This window comes from Cervus canadensis, chromosome 16 (genome assembly GCF_019320065.1).
Source record: "Cervus canadensis isolate Bull #8, Minnesota chromosome 16, ASM1932006v1, whole genome shotgun sequence".
In the NCBI taxonomy this organism is placed as follows: Eukaryota; Metazoa; Chordata; class Mammalia; order Artiodactyla; family Cervidae; genus Cervus; species Cervus canadensis.
In genome coordinates, this window is record NC_057401.1 from 39,066,294 (window position 1) to 39,088,400 (window position 22,107).

At 44.5% G+C, this 22,107-nt stretch overlaps 1 long non-coding RNA gene across 1 annotated transcript in view; it reads left to right on the plus strand.

Annotated features, from left to right (window-relative positions):
• The window catches only part of LOC122454162, a 60,686-nt gene that overhangs the window by 29,055 nt on the left and 9,524 nt on the right, over window positions 1-22,107 (plus strand). The window contains exon 2 of the long non-coding RNA XR_006273331.1: window positions 19,066-19,207. This is a non-coding gene — a long non-coding RNA (uncharacterized LOC122454162). The remainder of the gene's footprint in view (window positions 1-19,065; window positions 19,208-22,107) is intronic.

Genomic DNA, 22,107 nt, shown 5'->3' on the forward strand with positions numbered 1-22,107 from the left:
CACTTGTCTCATGCATCCAACCTGGGCTGGTGATCTGTTTCACCCTTGATAGTATACTTGTTTCAGTGCTATTTTTCAAAAAACATCCCACCCTCGCCTTCTCCCACAGAGTCCCAAAGTCTGTTCTGTACATCTGTGTCTCTTTTTCGTTTTGCATATAGGGTTATCATTACCATTCTTTTTAAATTACATATATATGTGTTAGTATGCTGTAATGGTCTTTATCTTTCTGGCTTACTTCACTCTGTATAAGGGGCTCCAGTTTCATCCATCTCATTAGAACTGATTCAAATGAATTCTTTTTAATGGCTGAGTAATATTCCATGGTGTATATGTACCACAGCTTCCTTATCCATTCGTCTGCTGATGGGCATCTAGGTTGCTTCCATGTCCTGACTATTATACACAGTGCTGCGATGAACACTGGGGTGCACGTGTCTCTTTCAGATCTGGTTTCCTCGGTGTGTATGCCCATAAATGGGATTGCTGGGTCATATGGCAGTTCTATTTCCAGTTTTTTAAGGAATGTCCACACTGTTCTCCATAGTGGCTGTACTAGTTTGCATTCCTACCAACAGTGTAAGAGGGTTCCCTTTTCTCCACACCCTCTCCAGCATTTATTTTCTGAAGGCTGTCTTTTCACCTTGCTTATAGTTTCCTTTGTTGTGAAAAAGCTTTTAAGTTTAATTAGGTCCCATTTGTTTATTTTTGCTTTTATTTCCAATATTCTGGGAGGTGGGTCATAGAGGATCTTGCTGTGATTTATATCAGAGAGTGATTTGCCTATGTTCTGCTCTAGGAGTTTTATAGTTTCTGGTCTTACAATAGCTTATGAGTAAAAATTACAGTAACTTATAAGAGAAAATTACATAATTTTTGAAATATCAGAAAATCTCTGGATGATCCCCGAGTTAGCTGTGAGTTACAAGTGGAGGAAACATCCTACTGAAAGTGTCAAGCTTGTCAGGGTCTTCATTTCCTATCTGGATACAAATCTGCTTACAAGCATCATGTGATGAAGTACAATGGGTGGGCTTTGAAACCTGCTAGGTCTGGGACTGAACATAGGCATTGACATTTATGAACTGTGTGGTGTAAGGCATGTTCTTAACCACTCAACTTGTTTCTTTATCCAGGTAAAAAGAGTGATAAGATTTGCCTGTAGGAGTTAGATGACTAGGTTTCCTTTCTGGCTCTCTTATTGGTCTGCAATCTGACATACCATATGAATTCATCAACCCTATTTATCTTCAAGTGAAAATGAAGGTTTTAGTGGTTCTCAACAGAACGTTATTTCCTCCCATCCCGGGGTCATCTGGAAACATGTGGGGTGGTTTTTTTGTTGTTTAGTCATTCTGTTGTGTCTGACTCTTTTATGACCCCATGGGAGCCTGCTAAGCTCCTCTGTCCATGTGATTTCCAAGGCAAAAATACTGGAGTGGGATGCCATTTCCTTCTCCAGGGGATCTTCCCAAACCAGGAATCAAACCTGCATTTCCTGAATTGGCAGGCGGAGTCTTTACCACTGAGCCACCAAGGAAGCCCTGTGGGGTGGTTTTGGTTGTCACAAGAACTAAGGGAATCAAAAATGCTAAATGTCCCTGGAAATAGTTCCTAAAGCAACTCACTGTGGAAGGTAGAGGAACCTCACATTTAATGAACATGGTTACAGGTTGTTATTTAGTCGCTCAGTCGTGTCTGACTCTTTTGTGACCTCATGGACAGTAGCCTGCCAAGCTCCTCTGTCCATGGGATTTTCCAAGCAACATTACTGAAGGGGGTTGCCATGCCCTCCTCCAGGGGATCTTCCCAACCCAGGGACTGAACCTGTGTCTCTTATGTAAGTCTCCTGCATTGGAAGTCGGGTTATTTACCACTAGCACTACCTGGGACATGCCAAACCTCTGTGACGTATCCTATTTTTCTTAATATATAGATGATGAAATCAACCCATAGCTCCAAGAATACTTTTCTTCCAGTCTAGGTGATGTGAATTATGTATGTGTCTGCTTGTTTGTGTGTGTTTCCAAAATCACAGAAAAGGAGTACAACATAAAGATGAGAATCAAACACCACCTGTTCTGAATCCCTCCCCATCTGCCTTCAGGGCACAGAGCCCCGCACACCCCACCACCACACAAGGTTTCTGAAGCTTCCACCTGTCAGCATCCAGGCCAGGCTTAGCCAAGGCCTGGAGAAAGAAGGACATTCTTCCCCCTCCTCTTAATGCTCCCACCTCCTTCCCCAGGACTAACCTCTTCTCGAGACAACTGGTGGTCAGACTACCCATTCCTTTCAGGGGAGACTCCATCCTCTACCACTGGGACTGGATGTTGTTCCTTAGCCCCAAAGACATCAGGACACATTCTAGATCAGTACATTTGCCAAGTGGGCTATTCTCTCTTCAACAACACCATGTGGGGTCCTTTGCTCCCAGCAAAGTTCCTTGACCTCGACACAGTCTCTCGTGTCTCTTGCCGCACAAGGGAAAGGGAAGGTGTGGCCTGTGTGTGCGCCCAGGCTCTTCAGGGTCTCCACTCAGGTATGGTAGCAAGAACACACATCGCTCCAATATCTGGAATATCATGTCCTGGGTCCAGACCTAGAAAGCCCTCCCCTCCCTGGAGGGAAGAAAGTGGGGAGGCAGCCTGGCCCAGTAACAGCCCTTGTGTGTGTGCTTCCAAGACGACTTACCCCACAGCCCTCCATCCCAGAGGAGGGTCTTTGCTCCACTTTTTATCACTAACAGCTATTCTGACTGGTTCTCCCCAGAGCACAGGGACAACTTAATACATTATCAGAAGACTGAAAATGACAGTTTTTCTAGTTTCAGCTCAAGTGTTGGAACATTGTAGGCTAGGATATCAGGCAGGATCACTTGTTCTAATCTAACAAATACACGCTGACTGCCCATCATGTACCTAGGTACAATGCCAAGGCTTAAAAGACAAAAATAGTTACTTAAGGAAAGCTTCAGACTCAGGAATAAACAAGTATGGAAATTCAGTCAGGAGTTCCTGGTAAACAAATTCTGGCAACAAGCCTCCATCTCTTTGGCGAGCCTGAGAGTTTTGATTCCAGTAAACCCAAGTCATTCCTGACAGGCATATTTAGATAAGGATGAGCAGGGGTGGAAGTGGATCGTTGAGAACAATAAACAAAGGTAAATCACGGGGCATTTCTGCAGGGAGGACTCCAGGAAAATACAGGAAGCTGAGAGAAGCCTACTTCCTTGGGATTTTGCTCTGGCATCATACAGAAGGAAGGAACTAAGACATAAGTAAGAAGGCTTGACAGCCAGGGCTAAGCAGAGGCAGGAGGTGCCCAGGAAGGCCAACAATGTAGCACGTCTTCAAATCAATGCTACTTTTTCAAATGGCTCAGTGATTATTGGGTGAGGTTAGGGCTAGGGGCTTTTCATTATTCAAGAGTACATGTAACTCCTCCTCCTCCTCCTCCTCCTCCCGCCCCCTCCTTCTCTGCTTCCCTTCCCTTTCCTCCCAAGACTTTAGGGGAGGCAGAACAAGGAGGCTTGTGCACCAGGAGAGGAAAGAGCCTCGGTGGCCCAGAGCAGGTGTCAGAGTTCAGCAAGGAGAACGCAGCACACACAGTCCGGGAGGAGACAGAGCTCTTGCCCAGAGAGCGGAGGGAGGAGGTGCCAGGTGGGGCACTGAGGCGAGGGTGAGAAGGATGTCCGTGTAGGAAGGCAGCCCAGCAAAGGATGTCCTCACGCGGAGAGCCTCTGGCAAAGGGATGGTAGCTTGTATGCATACAGTAAGGTTGATCAAAGGAGCAAATAAAGTAAAGATAATGGAGCCTGGTTGTTTTGCAAAAGAGAGATGCAAATATGGAAAGGAATAAATGAACTCAATGGATGGATTGGAACTGGTGATATGGATGTGAAGTCACAGTTTTCAATAAATAGGTAGATATATCAATAGATGGGGCTTCCATGGTAGTTCAGCTGGTAAAGAATCCATCTGCAAAGCAGGAGACCCCGGTTTGATTCCTGGGCCAGAAATATCCCCTGTAGAAGGGATAGGCTACCCACTCCTGTATTCTTGGGTTTCCCTGGTGGCTCAGATGGTTAAGAATCCGCCTGTATTGTGGGAGACCTGGGTTCAATCCCTGGGTTGGGAAGATCCCCTGGAGGAGGGCATGGCAACCCACTCCTGTATTCTTGCCTGGAGAATCCCCATGGACAGAGGAGCCTGGTGGGCTACAATCCATTAGGTCCCAGAGAGTAGGACATGACTGAGTGACTAAGCACAGCACTGCATAGCAATAAATACAGATAGAAGTATATATACATATATATATATATATGAATAGTATTAAGAAGTGTGCGTGTGTATAGAGAGACAGACAGACAGAAAACCTATCCCTTAAAAGGGCCTGGAGCAAAAACACCCCAGTAGAAAAGAGCACACCTAGGATTCTTGGATTCTAAACACCAGCCTCCACTAAAAGAAACCAAGACTCTTTGAGGAAACGGCAGCTCCAGGCTGGAGCAGGGAAAGTGGATGATAAGCCTGGATCATCTTATGCTAGAAAAGCAAGAAGTGTTCAGAGAATGAGGGGACGCCCAAAGGACACAAAATCCAGCTTGAATGGGGGCAAAACAGAGACAATGTATCAAGATAAATTATGGTAGTAATAGTTTATTACCCAAACATATATGCCCGTGTTCATATTGATAAAACAACCAGCAAATTATAAACTAGCAGGTACAGGTATTTACATAGTTTCAGACTCTCTCCCCACAAAATACTTATTAATTACAAAGCGGAAAAGAGAAGTCTCGGTGGTAAAGATTATCTCTGCTGCACTTGCAACTTTTCTGAGTGATTGTCCAAAATTATGTGTATGTGTGTATATGTGTGTGTGTGTGTGCGTGTGTGTGTGTGTGTGTAGGCTTCCCAGGTGGCGCTAGTGGTAAAGAACCAGCTTGCCAATGCAGGAGACATAAGAGACGCCAGTTTGATCCCTGGGTCAAGAAGATTTCCCTGGAGGAGGGGATAGTAACCCACTCCAGTATTCTTGCCTGGAGAACCCCATGGACAGAGGAGCCTGGTGGGCTACAGTCCATAGGTTTTTCACAGAGTTGGACACAACTGAAGCAACTTAGCATGCATACATATATGTGTGTGTGTTATATTGATATATTAGGTATGTGTGTATTATATTTCTAAAGTACATGTAGAAACACTAAATCAACTCTATTCGAAACAGAGACAATGGTCTGAACAAATTCAACAAAGACTTGTCCAGGTTTTATTTCCTTTTGGAATTTTCTAATCCTAGCTGATTATTGGGAGGTGTATTAAATAAAAGAAATTCATCATGCATTCCATCCACAGGAAGTTCCGAGTGCCACGCTTTATGAGTTTCAGAATTCCTGTTGCCTGGGACTACTGATGTTCCACTGACTGGATGAGCTTGCACAGGGACATTGCAAAAATATTTAGGAGACATAGCTTGGCGCTATTTTACTTCTACTCAAAGGTGCCATCTGTGTGCAGAACCAATTTACCATTGTATCACTACATTGTCATGCTGCATGAACCCCGTATGGATCACTGGCCCAAGTACATGCCTGCCCCACCACCCCTCCCCAGTCCCTGCTGGGGACATCATGGTTGGAACCTCTCTGGGTGAGTGGGAGAAATGACTCAACAGTCCTGACTCTAAGACTATTTGAGTCAACATGCAGAAACAGATGCCAAAAAAATGCCTCTTATTGTACATGCTATCGCAGCAAACCCAAACACATTTGCATACTTACCGTTGCAAATGCAGAGGAAAGAGACACTTACAAAATTCTATCAAGCAAGGAGTTGCACATTTAAATTGTTTACAACATATTTACTATTTTAAGATGTGTATAAAACACTATAGATAATCCCTCTTAGAGCTGCCATGTATGGTTAGGTAGGTTGCATACTGCACAAGGGCATATGGCCAATTGCAGTCATGTCCACCCAGAGAAAAAGATGCATTTCAAATTTTTCACAGAGGAGCATTATCTTTACTGCTCTAGAGAGCAACAACAAAATGTATAAGAACGGTTGTATGTTCACTTCTGACTACACTCTCTCAACTCTCAAAATCTTGTTTTTCAACTCCAAATTCTCCTTTCCTACAAAGTGCCAAGAATCTCACCCTTGTAATTTGGGAAAATTGGAGAAATAGTACAACATGATACTTTCAGAGTAAAGACTGTACATAGTACCAGATGACTAGAGAACAGGCAGGAAGACTGGATTAAATTTCTAAATGACAGTTGCTTTTATATTTGCTGGTAGCATTTTGTTTGTATATTTTTTTATATCATATTTTTTTGGCTGTGCCACTCAGCTTGCAAGGATCTTAGTTCTGGTAGCATTTTGTATAAGACAGAAATGTAGAACTGGTAAGGTTGGATTCTCATCTTAGTATCTGGATAAAGTCATATTCAAAATTGAATATTATCAGGGTGAAGAAATTCTGAATTCAATATAAAAATTTTATCTAACATATGTCTACATCCAATTCCATGGAGAAAATTATTATCTGTTACATAAGTCCCTGGGGAGAAAATTCTGGAACATTGATCCTGCTAAAGCAAGTCCTTGTAGTAATTACCATACTAGCAAAGGCTTCAGTAAGAATTACTATAGAGAAATTCCCTTTACCCCCCTTTTCACGTAGAACTTTGTACAAAAGGAAAACAAGAGAATACATTCTCACTAACCACGCTGTTTAGAAAGACAAATAGGAAAATTACTAAATATATAATAATTGAATAGTTGACATTTGATTACTCAGATCAATATTTAAACAGGGTAAAGTGTTGAAAAACTGAATCATTCATTGGTTCAGTATGTAGTCTGACTCCATGATGAAACTAGTTCAAATTTCTTTTTAACATTTTATTATAGAAAAAGAAAACTGATTCATTAGAAAAGACCCTGATGCTAGGAAAGATTGAAGGAAAGAGGAGAAGGGGATGACAGAGGATGAGATGGTTGGATGGCATCACCAATTTGATGGACATGAATTTGAGCAAGCTCCCTGAGTTGGTGATGGACAGGGAAGCCTGGCGTGCTGCAGGCCATGGGGTCGCAAAGAGTCAGACACAACTGAGCAACTGAATTGAACAGATAGAAAAAAAAAAAAGTTGCTTTCAAAAATAACCCAAATAACTATGTTATGTCTTATTCTTAGAGTTTTAATTATTGCTCTATTATTAAATATTTAAAAATATACAGAAGGGCATAGAGAATAATAAACCCATGGTCCCAACCACTTAGCTATAACAAATATTTTCATTTTGCCATTTTCACTTGGAACCCAGTTCCATTTAAAAGCTGGGGTGCTTCCATACCAAACATAATTTTACACTTGTACCTACTATGACCGGAAACAATATAATTCTATAACTTGGGGTTTTTTCACTTTACATCATATTTTAAACATTTTCCCATATCAATATGCATACTTCTAAGCCATTCATGCTGATCACTATAGGGTATAGCAATAATTTATGTGTCCATTCTGCTGCTGAAGGAAATTTTAGTTATTTTCAGTTTTTCACTGTTACAAACAAGACTTTGGTAAATATTCTCATGCATTTTTCCTGGAGCACAGCCATGAGAGTTTTTCCAGAGAGATTTATCCATCCTATTTGCTTTTCCATAAAGGTTGCTTAAGTATAGCAATTTATATGGCTGTAGCTAGAGACCAGAGGTTGCTGAGAAATTCTCTCCTTCATGCAGGAAAGTGCAATGGTCAGGGAAGGTCGGGGTGCTTAGGGCCTCTCCCACATGCAATGGCTCTTACAGAAGCGCCCCTCACTCGGGAAACAGCACGGCCCTTCTAGCCCCATCCTCCCAAACAAGGAGACCTCATGCGTCCAGGGTGTGCAGCTCTCATCCTGCAAGCACCCAGGAAGGTGCTTCTAAAATCTGGAACAGACCAATGGAAGCACCATGACAATGACAGGTGTACGTGACAAACAGCCAAAGCTGTCTGGAGGTTCACAGGGGACTATGACAGCTATGGCACTCTCACTAACGCCCCTCCCCAAAGAGGTCCATTTCTAATCCTCAAACACTGTCAATGTGTTTTCTCACACAGAAGAACGGATTTTGCAGGTACGACTAAGTGAGGAACGTTGAGAAGAGGTGATTATCATGGATTATAAAGGGCTGGGGTCCAAGGTAATTCCAAAGGTCCTTATAAGATAGAGGCAGGAGGTTCAGAGTTAGACACTGGAAGATGCTGGGCTGCTGGCTTTGAAGATGGAGGAAGGGGCCACAAATCAAAGAATGCAGGCAGCCTCTAGATAATGAAAAGGACAAAGAAGGGGAGCCTCCCTGAGAACCCAAAGAAGGAACACAGCCCTGCCCAAACCTCGATTTCAGTCCAGTGACTTTTAGCCTATTCTCACCTCTGACCTCCAGAACCATGAGATAATAAATTCATGTTTTTTCGTCCCCCCAGGTCTTCTGAGTTTATGGTAACTGATCACAGCAACAGTATGAAACGATCAATTGACAAATGTGGAATAAAGATCACAAACAGGAGGACCCCACTACCTACTGATCCTGACAGCAAAGCGGCTGACACAAAGACTGCCCTGGAGACTGCCAGGCAGAACCAGAGCCACCGTCACCAAGGGTCCCGTGTGTGTGGGCTTTCTGGTATTTGACAACCCATTCCTGCAAGTGGTCCATGGTGACTTTAGATGAGTGGGCATAGATGGCTGAAGCAAATTAGAGTGCGGTTTGTGCTGACTCTCCCTTATAAGAACTGGAGGAAAGTCTCTTTGGTATCACTTGGCTCCCTAAGTCAGTCCCAGATTTTGAAATCTGAGGCATTGTTCTCTGCCTCCTTGTCTACATTTGAGGACTGACCTCAGCCGCCTGGGGTCCAGCCCAAGTGGGCATGTCCAAACCTGGCTTTGGGCAGCCTGTACCTGCTCACCAAGATTAGACCTCTGCATGCTGACTCTTGGCCTATTTTCTCTGGCATGTCTGTGTTTCATGACAAAGTTGGATCTTGCTGCCTCATTCCCTGGACTTCTGGCCTGGTTTCGTCTGTCCTCCAGCTTGGCCTGACCACCGAGACCTGGACCTTGACCTGAAAGTCTCACCTTATTCTAACTCCATGGCTTTCATACATAGCACTCTTCCCAGCTAGTTTCTTCTATCTGCTTAGTTTAGCGGCCCCGATCAAAGGAGGATATTTCTCTCTGAAACCCAAAGGAGGATATTTCTCTCTGCAACGGCGCTAACAACCTACTCCGGTGCCTGGAAATATGTGGGCCACTCTACATATATCTCCCCTGTGATCTTAAAAGACCTGGGGTGTGTCAGAGCTCTGAATGTCAGTGCCTCAGGCCTCTTCTGGAAAACACACCTTCTTTTAGAGAACTACTCCCATCACCATATAAGGACCCTGTTGACATAGCGGGTGTGGCTAATTATAGTTCTCCACTCTCTTGGCCACAGTATTGGCTGAGCTCATTAGAACACCCCATACTCCTGTCCCCACATCGGGCACCTGACCTCAAGTCAGTACTAGTGAGAATTCTTCTGCAGAAGGTTCTTTAATAGAACATTAAGGGGAGGAGCCTTTTGTAGGAAGGAGGTAAGAGGGCAATCTCAGAGGTGGGAGCCGGGTCTCTAATCTCATGGAGAGAGCTGAAGAGAATGAAAGAGACTCAAGGATACAAGAGTCACACAGAGAGAATAAACTTTAACAGCATTTAAGTCCCTGAAGACACACAATGAATAGTGGTTCCAAGTGTAAGCTTGGAGTCAGACTGCCTGGTTACCTCTGGGACGCAACCTCTCTGAACCTGATTTTCCACTTTTGTAAAAAGAAGATAATACTTGTCCTTAACTTATGGGGTTGTGGTGAGGTTGAACAAATTATGAACCTGTTGAATGGTGCCTGGCACATGGTCACTTCACAATAAATACTACTATAAGCTGCTCCAGTCAGCTTGAGGCTACCGCCACCTGTGCCCTGCCTTTGATTCGGTTCCCCGAGCTATTGGTTTCTAAGCTGATGTTTGGTCTCTATCATTTGCAACGTGAAGAACACTGAGGAATATAAGTCATTATTTCCCTGAATTCCTGAATTCCATGAGATGCTCTAGGAGAAAAATTTTCCATCAGTTCAGTTTAGTTCAGTCACTCAGTTGTGTCCGACTCCTTGCGACCCCATGAATCGCAGCATGCCAGGCCTCCCTGTCCATGACCAACTCCCGGAGTCCACCCAAACCCATGTCCATCCAGTCGGTGATGCCATCCAGCCATCTCATCCTCTGTCGTCCCCTTCTCCTCCTGCCCCCAATCCTTCCCAGCATTAGGGTCTCTTCCAATGAGTCAACTCTTCACATGAGGTGGCCAAAATTTTCCATGGTTGCCCCAAATTTGGTCAACTCTGGGATATTCATTGTGCTTTGTCTATTGCTCTCCCTCTGTGATAGTCTCATTCTACTTTAATATATTAAAGGCTCTGAGTGACCCTATAATTAAAAAGTCAGTTGAACTTTTTTCAACCCAGCACCTCCCAAACTTATTTAACTTTCGCTCCCTTTTCCCTTCCTGTGACATTTTTTCCCTTATTCTACAAAAGTAGTGGAATACACTTGTATGTAAGGAACAGTACATAATGATGAGAAAACTGAAGAATCTGCTGAGTAGCAAGTTGAACACAGGACTACTTAAATCTAAAATGTATGCTCTTTCTGCAGTTCTGTGCAGAACACACACACACACAAGTACCGTTAAATCATATGGAAGTTAAATGTTAGACGTTCTAGTTGTAAGTTGACTTTTCCATTTTAAGTGTTACTTTCCTGGAGAACAGAGTTTTAAGTACTTGTTCTTGCAGATCTGTATATACTATGCAAAATTAAGTAGGATTAAGCCCTTTTAAGACAATTTTGAATAAAGATTATATGAGACACGGAACGACCTCTCTTTTGAAAAATGGCAAGAAAGATGGTTTTCATTTTCTGGTTGGCAGAGCCAATTGTGGAAGAAATAGTCACTTGGGAGATGTTTTCACTATAGCTCATGCTCTCAGTACCTTTGTCTTCATTTGTAGGATGGCCAAATTATTACACAAGTACTCACATTTCCCTCTGGGCTGAATCAAGCTTCTGATTACTCAAAGCTGTGTGTCTTGAACTGTAGGTCATATCTGGGCAATGGGTATTATTATTGTTACCATTTTTATTGTTATGGATTCATAGTGTTGGACCCTAAGAATTGCCAGCAGGAACTTTGGGACCAAGGGAGAGACTTGCTTCCCTCTGGAACCCTTACACTCTAAATTAGACTGAGTTGTATAACAGTTTTAGGCATTTGATATGGGACTTGCCAAATTTCATGGCTTCAGGCACACGGAATGCACATCCCTGTTCCAGGGAGGCTAAATATTTTTCCAAATCAGTAGATAAAACAAACTCCCTGACCTCAACTTACTGCCTGGCGCCTGGAGTCCTGAGTAGCTGATGAGGAGTGCCTGTCTGCTATCAAGTGACAGGACAGACTCAGACTGGCTCCTGCCCTCGGGACCTCGTGGTACCTGATCCTGTCTCCATCTTCGGAGCTAACATTTTGGCCACAACTTCAAGATCTAAGTCCAGAGGGCAATGGGCCAGGGTTAGATACCATTAAATGCCATTGAACCAGCCTTGAAGGGCAACTGTGACTTCTTGGGGCATGAGGCAATGTGCTGCCTCTGGGGGCAGGTGAAAGCCGGGGATCGCAGACCCCGGGAAGATCACTTCTTGAACGTCATATCTGAAGTGGAGAGGTAGCCACATCGCTGTCTCGAGTAAATATGATGCACAGGTTTTAGACCTTACAGAAGCCAACCAAGCAGGGAGTAGTAAATCCATCCAAGGGAACCTGAAGCTTCGACCTGAGACTTGGTGGGGGCGGATTCCGTAACTACTCGACAGTGACATCTGCTGGCTGAGTTAGGCACTGCCACCTCCCGGACAAAACTGAATGAGCTGAGCTCTGAAGACTCAAAGGAATGTTAAATGAGGGGAGTAGGGGAAGTTCCCATGGGTGGTAAAAGAGACAGAAAGAGGTGTGGGGGCGGGGGGAAGGGAAAAAGACATAGCAGAAGAAAGATGGCGGAGATTTTAAAACATGGCAACCCATTCCAGGATTCTTGCCTGGAGAATCCCTATGGACAGAGGAGCCTGATGGGCTACAGTCCCTGGGGTCTCAAAGAGTAGGACACGACTGAGCGACTAAGCACATAGAGTGTTACAGACAGTAAAAATTCATCTCATAATATCACCAAAGCCTTGGAGTCTTTTCCAGAGAGCCAGAGAGATGCTGGCCCTGCTAGGCCCTGTACCAGAACCTTTCTATGTTCATCAGCTCATTCTGGGGCTTCCCTGGTGGTTCAGAGAGTAAAGAATCTGCCTGCCAATGCAGAAGACACTGGTTCAATCCCTGGGTTGGGAAGATCCCCTGGAGAAGGAATTGGCCACCTACTCCAGTATTCTTGCCTGGGAAATCCCAGGGACAGAGGATCCTGACAGGCTACAGTCCATAGGGTCGCAGAGAGTCAGACGCGACTTAGCAACTAAACAACAAGCGCTCATTCTGGTGGTGTTTACTTTGAGGTTTTTCCTCCCAGTCATTTCCATTTGCCTTTCAGATTCTTCTGCCTTTACATCAATGTACAGATGCCTGTTTTTCTCCCCACCTTCTCCTCTCCCTACCCCCAGTTCAGTTCAGTTCATTTCAGTCACTCAATCATGTCCAACTCTTTGCGACCCCGTGGACTGCAGCACACCAGGCTTCCCTGTCCATCACCAACTACCAGGGCTTGCTCAAACTCATGTCCATTGAGTCAGCGATGCCATCCAACCATCTCATTCTTTGTCTTCCCCTTCTCTTCCTGCCTTCAATCTTTCCCAGCAACTTTTCCAATGAGTCAGTTCTTCGCATCAGGTGGCCAAAGTATTGGAGTTTCAGCTTCAGCACCAGTCCTTCCAATGAATATTCACAACTGATTTCCTTCAAGATTGACTGGTTTGATCTCCTTGCAGTCCAAGGGACTCTCAAGAGTCTTCTCCAACACCACAGTTCAAAAGCATCAATTCATTGGCACTCAGCTTTCTTTATAGTCCAACTCTCATATCCATACACGACTACTGGATAAACCACAGCTTTGACTAGACATACCTTTGTTGGCAAAGTAATGTCTCTGCTTTTTAATATGCTGTCTAGGTTGGGCATAGCTTTTCTTCCAAGGAGTATCCCCATCCTCTGTCAAATAAGCCATGACTGATCAAGAAGTTTGAGTTCCTATCTCTTTTCTGGATTGAATTATCTAAATATCTTTCTTTCTGAAATCCCTTGCTGAATGTAGGGAGCCACACAGCCACAGTCTCCCCTTTGTTACCAGACCAATCATGGGTCCACTTGCCTGCACTCGTAGTAAAGCCAATTTACTGACATGAGGTTGTGGTGAAGGAAAGTGCAACGTTTATTGCAGGTGCCAAGGAGTCCAGGTAACTAGTGTTTAAAATGTCTGAACTCCCCAAAGACTTTCAGGGAATGGTTTTTAATACAGGGTGAGGGAGGCGGGTTTTGGGGTGTGTGGTCAGCTCATGGCACTCTTCTGATTGATTGAAGGTGAGGTAATTGGGAGTCAACACCATCAACCTTCTGGTTTCAACTGGACTGGAGTCTACATGCTTGTGTACAGTATGCAGTTAACTTCTCCTACCTCGTGGGGGTTTCTGTATCTGCAAAACAGCTCAAAGGACATGGCTCACAATATTATGTATTGTCCTTGAGGAGGAACGAAAGGCCCTTGACTTTGTAAATGGCTAAGCTATTGTTATTTTGTCTTGCTTGTCTATTTTCCTTTCTTTTTGCCTTTTCTTACATCTCTGATTAAACTTACTCTTTGAAAACTCAAGGAAGGCCTGAGAGGCTGAAGTTTTTCTATAGACAAGAGTCATGCAAAGGACATAGGGGGAGGGGGATTCTGTTCCTAGAAGGCCCCATACGGTTCTGCCCAACCACAACCTCACATCCTACTTCATATCACAGTGGATCAGTTACTGACTCAGGTCCCAAAGGACACATAACCCCACATCATTCCACATCATTCCACTGCTCTAAACCACATAGCCACTCTTCTCCTCACCAAGACCACTAAACTGGCCCCACTTCTGATGTGGGCTCCTTCAGGGCACTGTTCACCCCACTGCAGGTCCTGACAGTTCACCTCTGATGGCTAGGAGGTGAACCCCACTCTGCATCCTTTAGGACCTACCTGGTACACCACTACCCATACAGGTGACTTTGTCACTAGTTCAATTCAGTTCAGTCACTCAATCGTGTCTGACTCTTTGAAACCCCATGAACCACAGCACGCCAGGCCTCCCTGTCCATCACCAACTCCCGGAGTTCACTCAAACTCATGTCCATTGAGTCAGTGATGCCATCCAGCCATCTCATCCTCTGTCGTCACTTTCTCCTCCTGCCCTCAATCTTTCCCAGCATCAGGGTCTTTTCAAATGAGTCAACTCTTTGCCTCAGGTGGCCATGGAGTTTCAGCTTCAACATCAGTCCTTCCAATGAACACCCAGGACTGATCTCCTTTAGGATGGACTGGTTGGATCTCCTTGCAGTCCAAGGGACTCTCAAGAGTCTTCTCCAACACCACAGTTCAAAAGCATCAATTCTTCGGCACTCAGCTTTCTTTATAGTCCAACTCTCACATCCATACATGACTACTGGAAAAACCAGAGCCTTAACTAGATGGACCTTTGTTGGCAATGTAATGTCTCTGCTTTTTACTATGCTGTATAGGTTGGTCATAACTTTCCTTCCAAGGAGTAACCGTCTTTTTAGTCGCTAAGTCGTGTCCGACTCTTGCAACCCCATGGACTGTAGCCCACCAGCTCCTCCACCAGGCAAGAATACTGGAGTGGGTTGCCATTTCCTTCTCCAGGAGTTCTTTCCAACCCAAGGATCGAACCCAGGTCTCCTGCGCTGCAGGCAGATTCTTTACCAACTGAGCTACCAGGAAAGCCCATACAGGTAGCCCTTGATAAATGCTTACTGTAGGAATGAATGATTGAGAGGCTTGTTTTAATTCTAGGACATCAAGGCATTGAAAAGGTTTTGCTCATAGCTATTGCAAGACCCAAATACTCAAAACTGAAAACATGGAAATTAAACATTTCTGAAGAAAAACTGAATCTCTCTTCCTGGCCTTTTCTACCATTGTTTGTTAGAAAACAAAAACAAACAACAACCATAAAAACTCCTTTTAGAAATTCATCTCGACTAAGCTCACAACACAATGCTCTAAGTTTATGTAATTTTCTGTTTAAGGATATCAGCGAGTTTAAGTCCTTCAAAATGCTCAAAGATGATTCCTGTGCACAAGGGTCAGAAGTTGACTCATAAATTGGCATCATCTCCCAGAACTCAGACCAGGGACCTGCTTTGAAGGATCACTGCAGAACACTAAATATTATAGCGTCAATTGATTCAGGAAAATACGTGAAATCTTGGTGGTTTGCTGCTAAAATTCTCCTTTTTCTATCAGTTTTCATTTGGTAGATAAAATGCATGTATGAAAAATAGTCTTTTTTGAATGCAGTCACAAAGATTAGATGCACATGATGTCTAGGTATAAATACGCATTTTTAGCCCCTTCATGTTTGCTGTGCAACTCTTGGGGAGCCTACAGGGATTGGAGGATTTTCATGTTGTCTGAGGCTGTTTAATAATTATGAAAAATAAACTCTCCAAGCAAGAGCCGATAGAAATATTTGGTCTCCTCCCTCTTGACTCCTGTATTATGCTTACAGGATGTCTATCATTTGGAAGGAAGGGTGATGCAAGGTGGAGTAAAGTCACAACCATCCAGGACCTAGAGAGGAAGACGGCACATGAGCTATGTAGTCCACAGAGGGCTCCCAGCACACTTCAGTGCTTGTTCTGGAGCACTGGGCAGGTAGAAGTGATTCACTGTGGGGCCACATGCATGGAGCGCAACGGGTGATGATTCCCAGCAAAGGGTCATCCTTTTCCAAAATGTTGAGGAGTGTCCTACATGGGGGTTTATGACTTCTGCAGAGGGGTGGTCACTGCTGGTGAGTAAGTGGGGAATAGGCAAATGTAAATAAAAGTTTAGAATTCTCTCTTGGGATAGAACTTGGAAGCTTTAGGTATCTTTCTTACCCAGGAACCAGACAGCAAGGCAGGTCACTCCAGTGAAACCATTAACGGGGACAATGTGGCCAAAGGACGACATGCTTCCTGCTGTACTCAGTAATTCTCAGCTCTTTGTCATGTCCTAGGTCTTAGGAAAGCCTCTTTCCAGCGACACAACCTTGGCCGCGCTGTTGGTGCAAGTGGAAGGGTCTTTCTTCCCAGTTAAGGCCAGTTTTGTTAAAGGGGGAACAATACTCCCAATTTGTACCACTACCCACCCCCACAGGTGGTGTTGGGGGTGCATATGAGAGAGCCCCCATGTGACAGTGGGACTTGGGGGACAAATATCAGGGCTATAGGATCTGACTGTTCCTCCTCTCCAGGAAATTCTGTCCTCACCTTGAATGATAGCTTTTATTTGTTTTATTTTATAAAATCAAGGATGGGGAGCAATTACTCAAAGACACCACATTTTCCTAGATGAAATGATCTGATATATAAAATGAAAGAAGTTGTTACAGACTGAACTGTGTCCCCCTAAAACTCAAATGGTGGAACCCTAACCCCACTCCCATGAGGGGAGATGCCTCACTCAGTCGTGTCCAACTCTTTGTGACCCCATGGACTGCAGCCTGCCAGACTCCTCTACCCATGGAATTTTTCCAGTTAAGAACACTGGAGTGGGTTGCCATTTCCTCATCCAGGGGACCATCTCAACCCAGGGATCAAACCCAAGTCTCCTGTCTCTCCTGCATTATGGGCAGATTCTTTACCACTGAGTCGTCACGGAAACCCATAAGGGGGAGATAGGACTTTTAAGTGAAAGTGAAAGTCATGTCCAACTCTTTGTGATCCCACAGACTGTAGCCTGCCAGGCTCCTCTGTCCATGGAATTCTCCAGGCCAGAATACTAGAGTGGGTAACCATTCCCTTTCCCAGGGGATCGTCCCAACCCAGGGATTGAACCCAGGCCTCTCTCATTGCAGGTGGATTCTTTACCGTCTGAGCCACCAGGGAAGCCCTTTAAACAGGTGATTAAAGTCAAATGAGGTCATTAGGGTGGGGCCCTAATACCACAGGACTGTGTCTTTAAGAAGCTGGGTGAGGACACAGCCAGTGGCACCTTCTACAACCCAGGAAGAGCAGACTCGCCAGAAGCCAACCCCAAAGGCACATTGATCTCAGACTTCCAGGCTCCAGAACTATGAAGAAAAATAAATTTCTGTTGTTTAAGTCACCCGGTCTGGGCTTCCCTGGTGGCTGAGTGGTAAAGAATCCACCTGCCAACGCAGGAGACATGAGTTTTATCCCTGGTCCGGGAAGATCCCACATGCCGCAGAACAACTAAGTCCGTGTCACAGAACTACTGAGCGTGAGCTCTAGAGCCTGGGAGCCTCAACTAGTGAGCCCACACGCCACAGCTACTAAAGCCCGCACACCCCAGAGCCTGTGGTCTGCAACAAAAGAAGCCACCGCAAAGAGAAGGTCATGCACCAGTAGAGAAAGCCAACACAGCAAGGAAGGCCAATACAGTCAAAAAGAAATAAATGCATGTTTATTTATTCACCCGAGTCATACTGCAAATTCCCATTGGCTATCTATTTTACAAATGGTAACATAAGTTTCCATTTATTCACCTGGTCTGTGGTGTTTTGCCATGGCAGTCCATGCAGACTAATCCAGAAGGCAGGACTGATCCAGAAAGCAGACTAATCCAGGAGGTTCTGGAACATGTCTTGCCCTTTGCTGAGGTGCCTGTTAAAACTTGGACTTCCCTCATAGCTCAGTCGGTAAAGAATCTGCCTGCAATTCAGGAGACCCAGGTTCAATTTGTGGGTCGGGAAATCCCCTGAAAAAGGAAATGGCAACCCACTCCAGTATTCTTTCCTGGAGAATCCCATGGACAGAGTAGACTGGCGGGCTACGGTCCAAGGGGTCTCGACAGCAGAACACGACTTAGTGACTAAACCATCACCACCTGTTAAAACTTGACATCTTTACAGGATAGTGTAAATTCTCGAAGGACTGACCCCCTGGAGAAAGAGGCATCTAACAAACTTGCTGTTGGTTTGAACAAAGACTCCTGGAGGAAAGGCACTCCCTGATTGAAAGACAAGAGCAGCTGTGTGGTTTAGCAGCATTTCCTTTTCTAGAAAACATCCACATTTTGAGTGAGAATCAACTCTTGTATCTGTAAACACCTCGATGACTTTTTGCAGATTTCTCAGTAAGCTCTGTATTCTTGCCTGCATCCTGGAGGGACTTTCAAATGCTTAGTTTGTTGCCCAGAAAACACTAACCCTTCGGTTATTATTTGTCAACTTGAGCTGAACTTCAGAAGAAAATATCAATGACTGCATTTCTGAATTCTGAACTTGCTGAGGGTGGGAATGAGAGTGTTGGATGTATTCCCCTGTCCCATCCCCAGGGCACTTAATAGAGGGCATGCATTTGTCATTCAGCAAGTGTTTGTTTAGACATTGACCTTTAACAAAACAAACACCTAGCCATTTGAAATATCTAGTGAAGACTGTTAGTTCTTTTCACATTTGAATGAGCTTTGCTCATGTGTGCCTCAGTTTGACTCAAGTTTCTCAATCTGTTTGTTTTTCTTTCTTTTTTTTTTTTTTTTGAAACATTCCTGGTGTTATGTCAATAAAACACTATATAACTGCAGTCTTAAGACAATCAGCAGAACATCTGAGTCATAACTAAAACCCAACCCAGGAATTTGAAATGCAAATAAACCATTTTTTTCTTGAATTTTCTAAACCAGAAGTACATAGTAAATACAATCCAGTAATACAAATGGTTAAAGAGCCTGGAACTTTAACTTAAGCTTTATTTTCTTTTACAGTGCTGAGTTCATAAAACACTTTCTGCATGATGCTGTTTACTTTCAATAATTTGAAAGCTATCTCTAACCCTTGTGAGTCAGAAGAACGGACTGAATCAGAAATGCAATAACTTTGATCACATAACAGCACAATGATCATAAGGTAAGTGATGTCTCTAAACTGTTTTCTCTACATCCATTGGTGGAGGTTGGTGGTTTAGAAACTAAGTTATATCCAACTCTTGAGACCCCATGGACTGTAGCCCTCCAGACTCCTCTGTCAAGAATACTGGAGTGGGTTGCCATTTCCTTCTCCGGGGTACCCTCCCAACCCAGAGATCAAACCTGCATCTCCTGCACTCAGGTGGATTCTTTACTACTGAGCCATCAGGGAAGCCCCTTCATCCGATGCTTTTGTTGAAATGCTTGTATTGTTACTTTGAGACGTTTCCCTGTACCATGATTTGTGGGGTCCACACTGGGGCCTGAAAACACTTCTGCTCTTCCTTACCTGTGAATGAAATGCTGACACGTACAACTCAATGATCACTGGGGAAAATCATTGCTTCTGATTCAAGCTCCTTCATGTTTGGAGGCTGATTCCTATTGTTCTCTGTCAGCCAGTGCCTACACTGGAAACCTCTCTGACTTTTAACCCTTTAAAAAAAAAGCAGCTTGTGTTTTTGTTTTGGGGTTTGTTTTTCTCTCCTGCCACCATCTCCTTTATTTAGTCTGCCCATTTCTGGACACGCATGCCCGAGTTCTGGCCTCTTCCAGTCCACATTCCTACAATCTCCTGTCTCCACTCAGAAGCTGACTACATGGAAGTTGTTTCAAGTGCAGTGGTTTGGTTCATCTGCAGAATTTGACAAGTAGGGGCTTGTGGGCTCATCTAACATTGAAATTTTTAAAATTCAGGAACTTCCCTGGTGGTGCAGTGGTTAAAACTGCGTTCCCAGTTCAAGGGGCTTGGAGTTCAATTCCTAGTCAGGGAACTAGACCCCACATGCTGTAACTAAAACCCAATGCAGCCAAATAAATAAATATCAAAATAATAATAGTACAAATAAAAGATAAAATAAAAATTCATTATCCATGTCAAAAAAAAAAAAGAAGAAAAGATCTGGCACCCCTGGGCCAACCTCTGGCCAAAGCAGAGTAGCAGCTGCTCTTTAGAACAGATGTCCACTGCTCAGTCTAACCCAGGCCCCACCGCTCCCCTAGCACAGCTGGCCCCCAGCTCATTTTGCTTCCCTCTCTGGTTTCTGAAGGCCTTTGAGTCCGAGGCCTCTTATCTGCATCAGGGTCGCTCGGTGGATCAGGCGAGGACAGTAACACCCGCCCACATTCCAGGTCACTAATCCAAACCTGCACAGTCCAACATGCCACCACTGGCCTCACTGAGCACTTAAAACATGGCTAAGGTGGCACAGACAGATTTTAGTTTAATTTTTCATAATTGTTTAAAATAATAGCATATCGGTCAGTGCGGGTCTGGACCAAGAGAGATCATAAGATTGAAAGATTTTGTTACTCACACATGAGTGTTGGTCTATTATTAAGCTACTTAACTTCTCCGAGCCTCAATTTTCTCATCTGTGGAAAGGGAAGATATCAGTAACAGCATTGTGGAAGTGAAATGAATGTCTCCTATAAGAGCACGTACGGTAAACAATGTATAAGAGATTTTTCCTGCTTTTCTCCTTTTGGGAGCCTAGGCAAGCAGTCAGGCAAGCAGCCGATCAAACCAGCTGGTTCTGGGCTGCAACCAGCCTTATTCCCTCAGGCATTTCCTTTCCACAGATGAGAAAATTGAGGCTCTGAAAGGTTAAGTAGCTTGATAAATGCCCCTGTGCTCATAAGTGGCCGATCTCAGACTGAAATCCAGGTCTCCTGACACAAAATTCTATGTTGATGTCACAGCGAGGACATTATAAGAAGAGAACACTATACAAGCAGATAAAGCTATTCTCTTGCGAAACATGGAGCCATTTCTTTTTTAAAACATTTTTTTATTTGGCTGCCCCAGGTGCTAGTTGCAGCATGCAGGATCTTTAGTTGCAACATGTGGGATCTAGTTCCCTGACCAGGGATTGAACCTGGGACCTCCTGCATTGGGAGCGTGGAGTCTTAGCCACTAAACCACCAGGAAAGTCCCTGGAGCCATTGCTGAAAGTAAACACCAGTACAGCTCTTTGGATGAGTTCTGTAAGGTGTTCACCGTGCTAGCGTGTGAGACAGGCTTCGTCCACATGATGCCCTGAGGTTGGGCTTCTGTGCTCACTAAGGGGCCCAGGTACCAAGTCCTCAGTCCCTGGAAATAAGTCTCCTGGTTGCAGACTTCAGGGAGGCCTGCAACTCTAAAGCAAAGCATGTGAGTCTCCCTGAGTTTCATTTTTTATATTTTCAGAGTTTTATTTTCCTCCTTCCCTTACAACATTCCAACCCCTGGGCTCAGAATTCACACTGAATGAGCTCCTAGATGCAGAGAGACATCCTTTCATTCTTGGTTCTCCTCACAGCCCACATCCCCACACCCTGAAGAAACCTCACCCTGCACACATGCCCGGAAATGCGCCATGGACTCTAAGTCACTGAGGATTTCCATGAAGTTTACTGACTCTGAGACTTGTGAGACATTGGAAACTGAAGCCCTGTTGCCAGAAGCATGTGTTCAATTCTGTCCAGTGGAAATAGAATGACAGAATTTTAAGTTAAGAAGCCTTGCGAGTCCACTCCTACCCAAGGCAATGAAGGGATGAGTGTGCACACACGCTCAGTCGTGTCCCACTCTTTGTGATCCCATTGACTGTGGCCCGCCAGGCTCCTCTGTCCATGGGATTCTCCAGGCAAGAATACTGGAGTGGGTTGCCATTTCCTTCTCCTGGGGAATCTTCTCAGCCCAGGGATAGAACCGGCACCTCCTGCGACTCTGGCACTGGCAGGTGGATTCATTACCACTGAGCCATCTGGGAAGCCCCTCGCCCAAGGCAGAGCCGAATTTAAACCCCCACTGACAGCCCCAACATGCTGCCCTTTTTGGATCTTTCACTCCCCAGACAG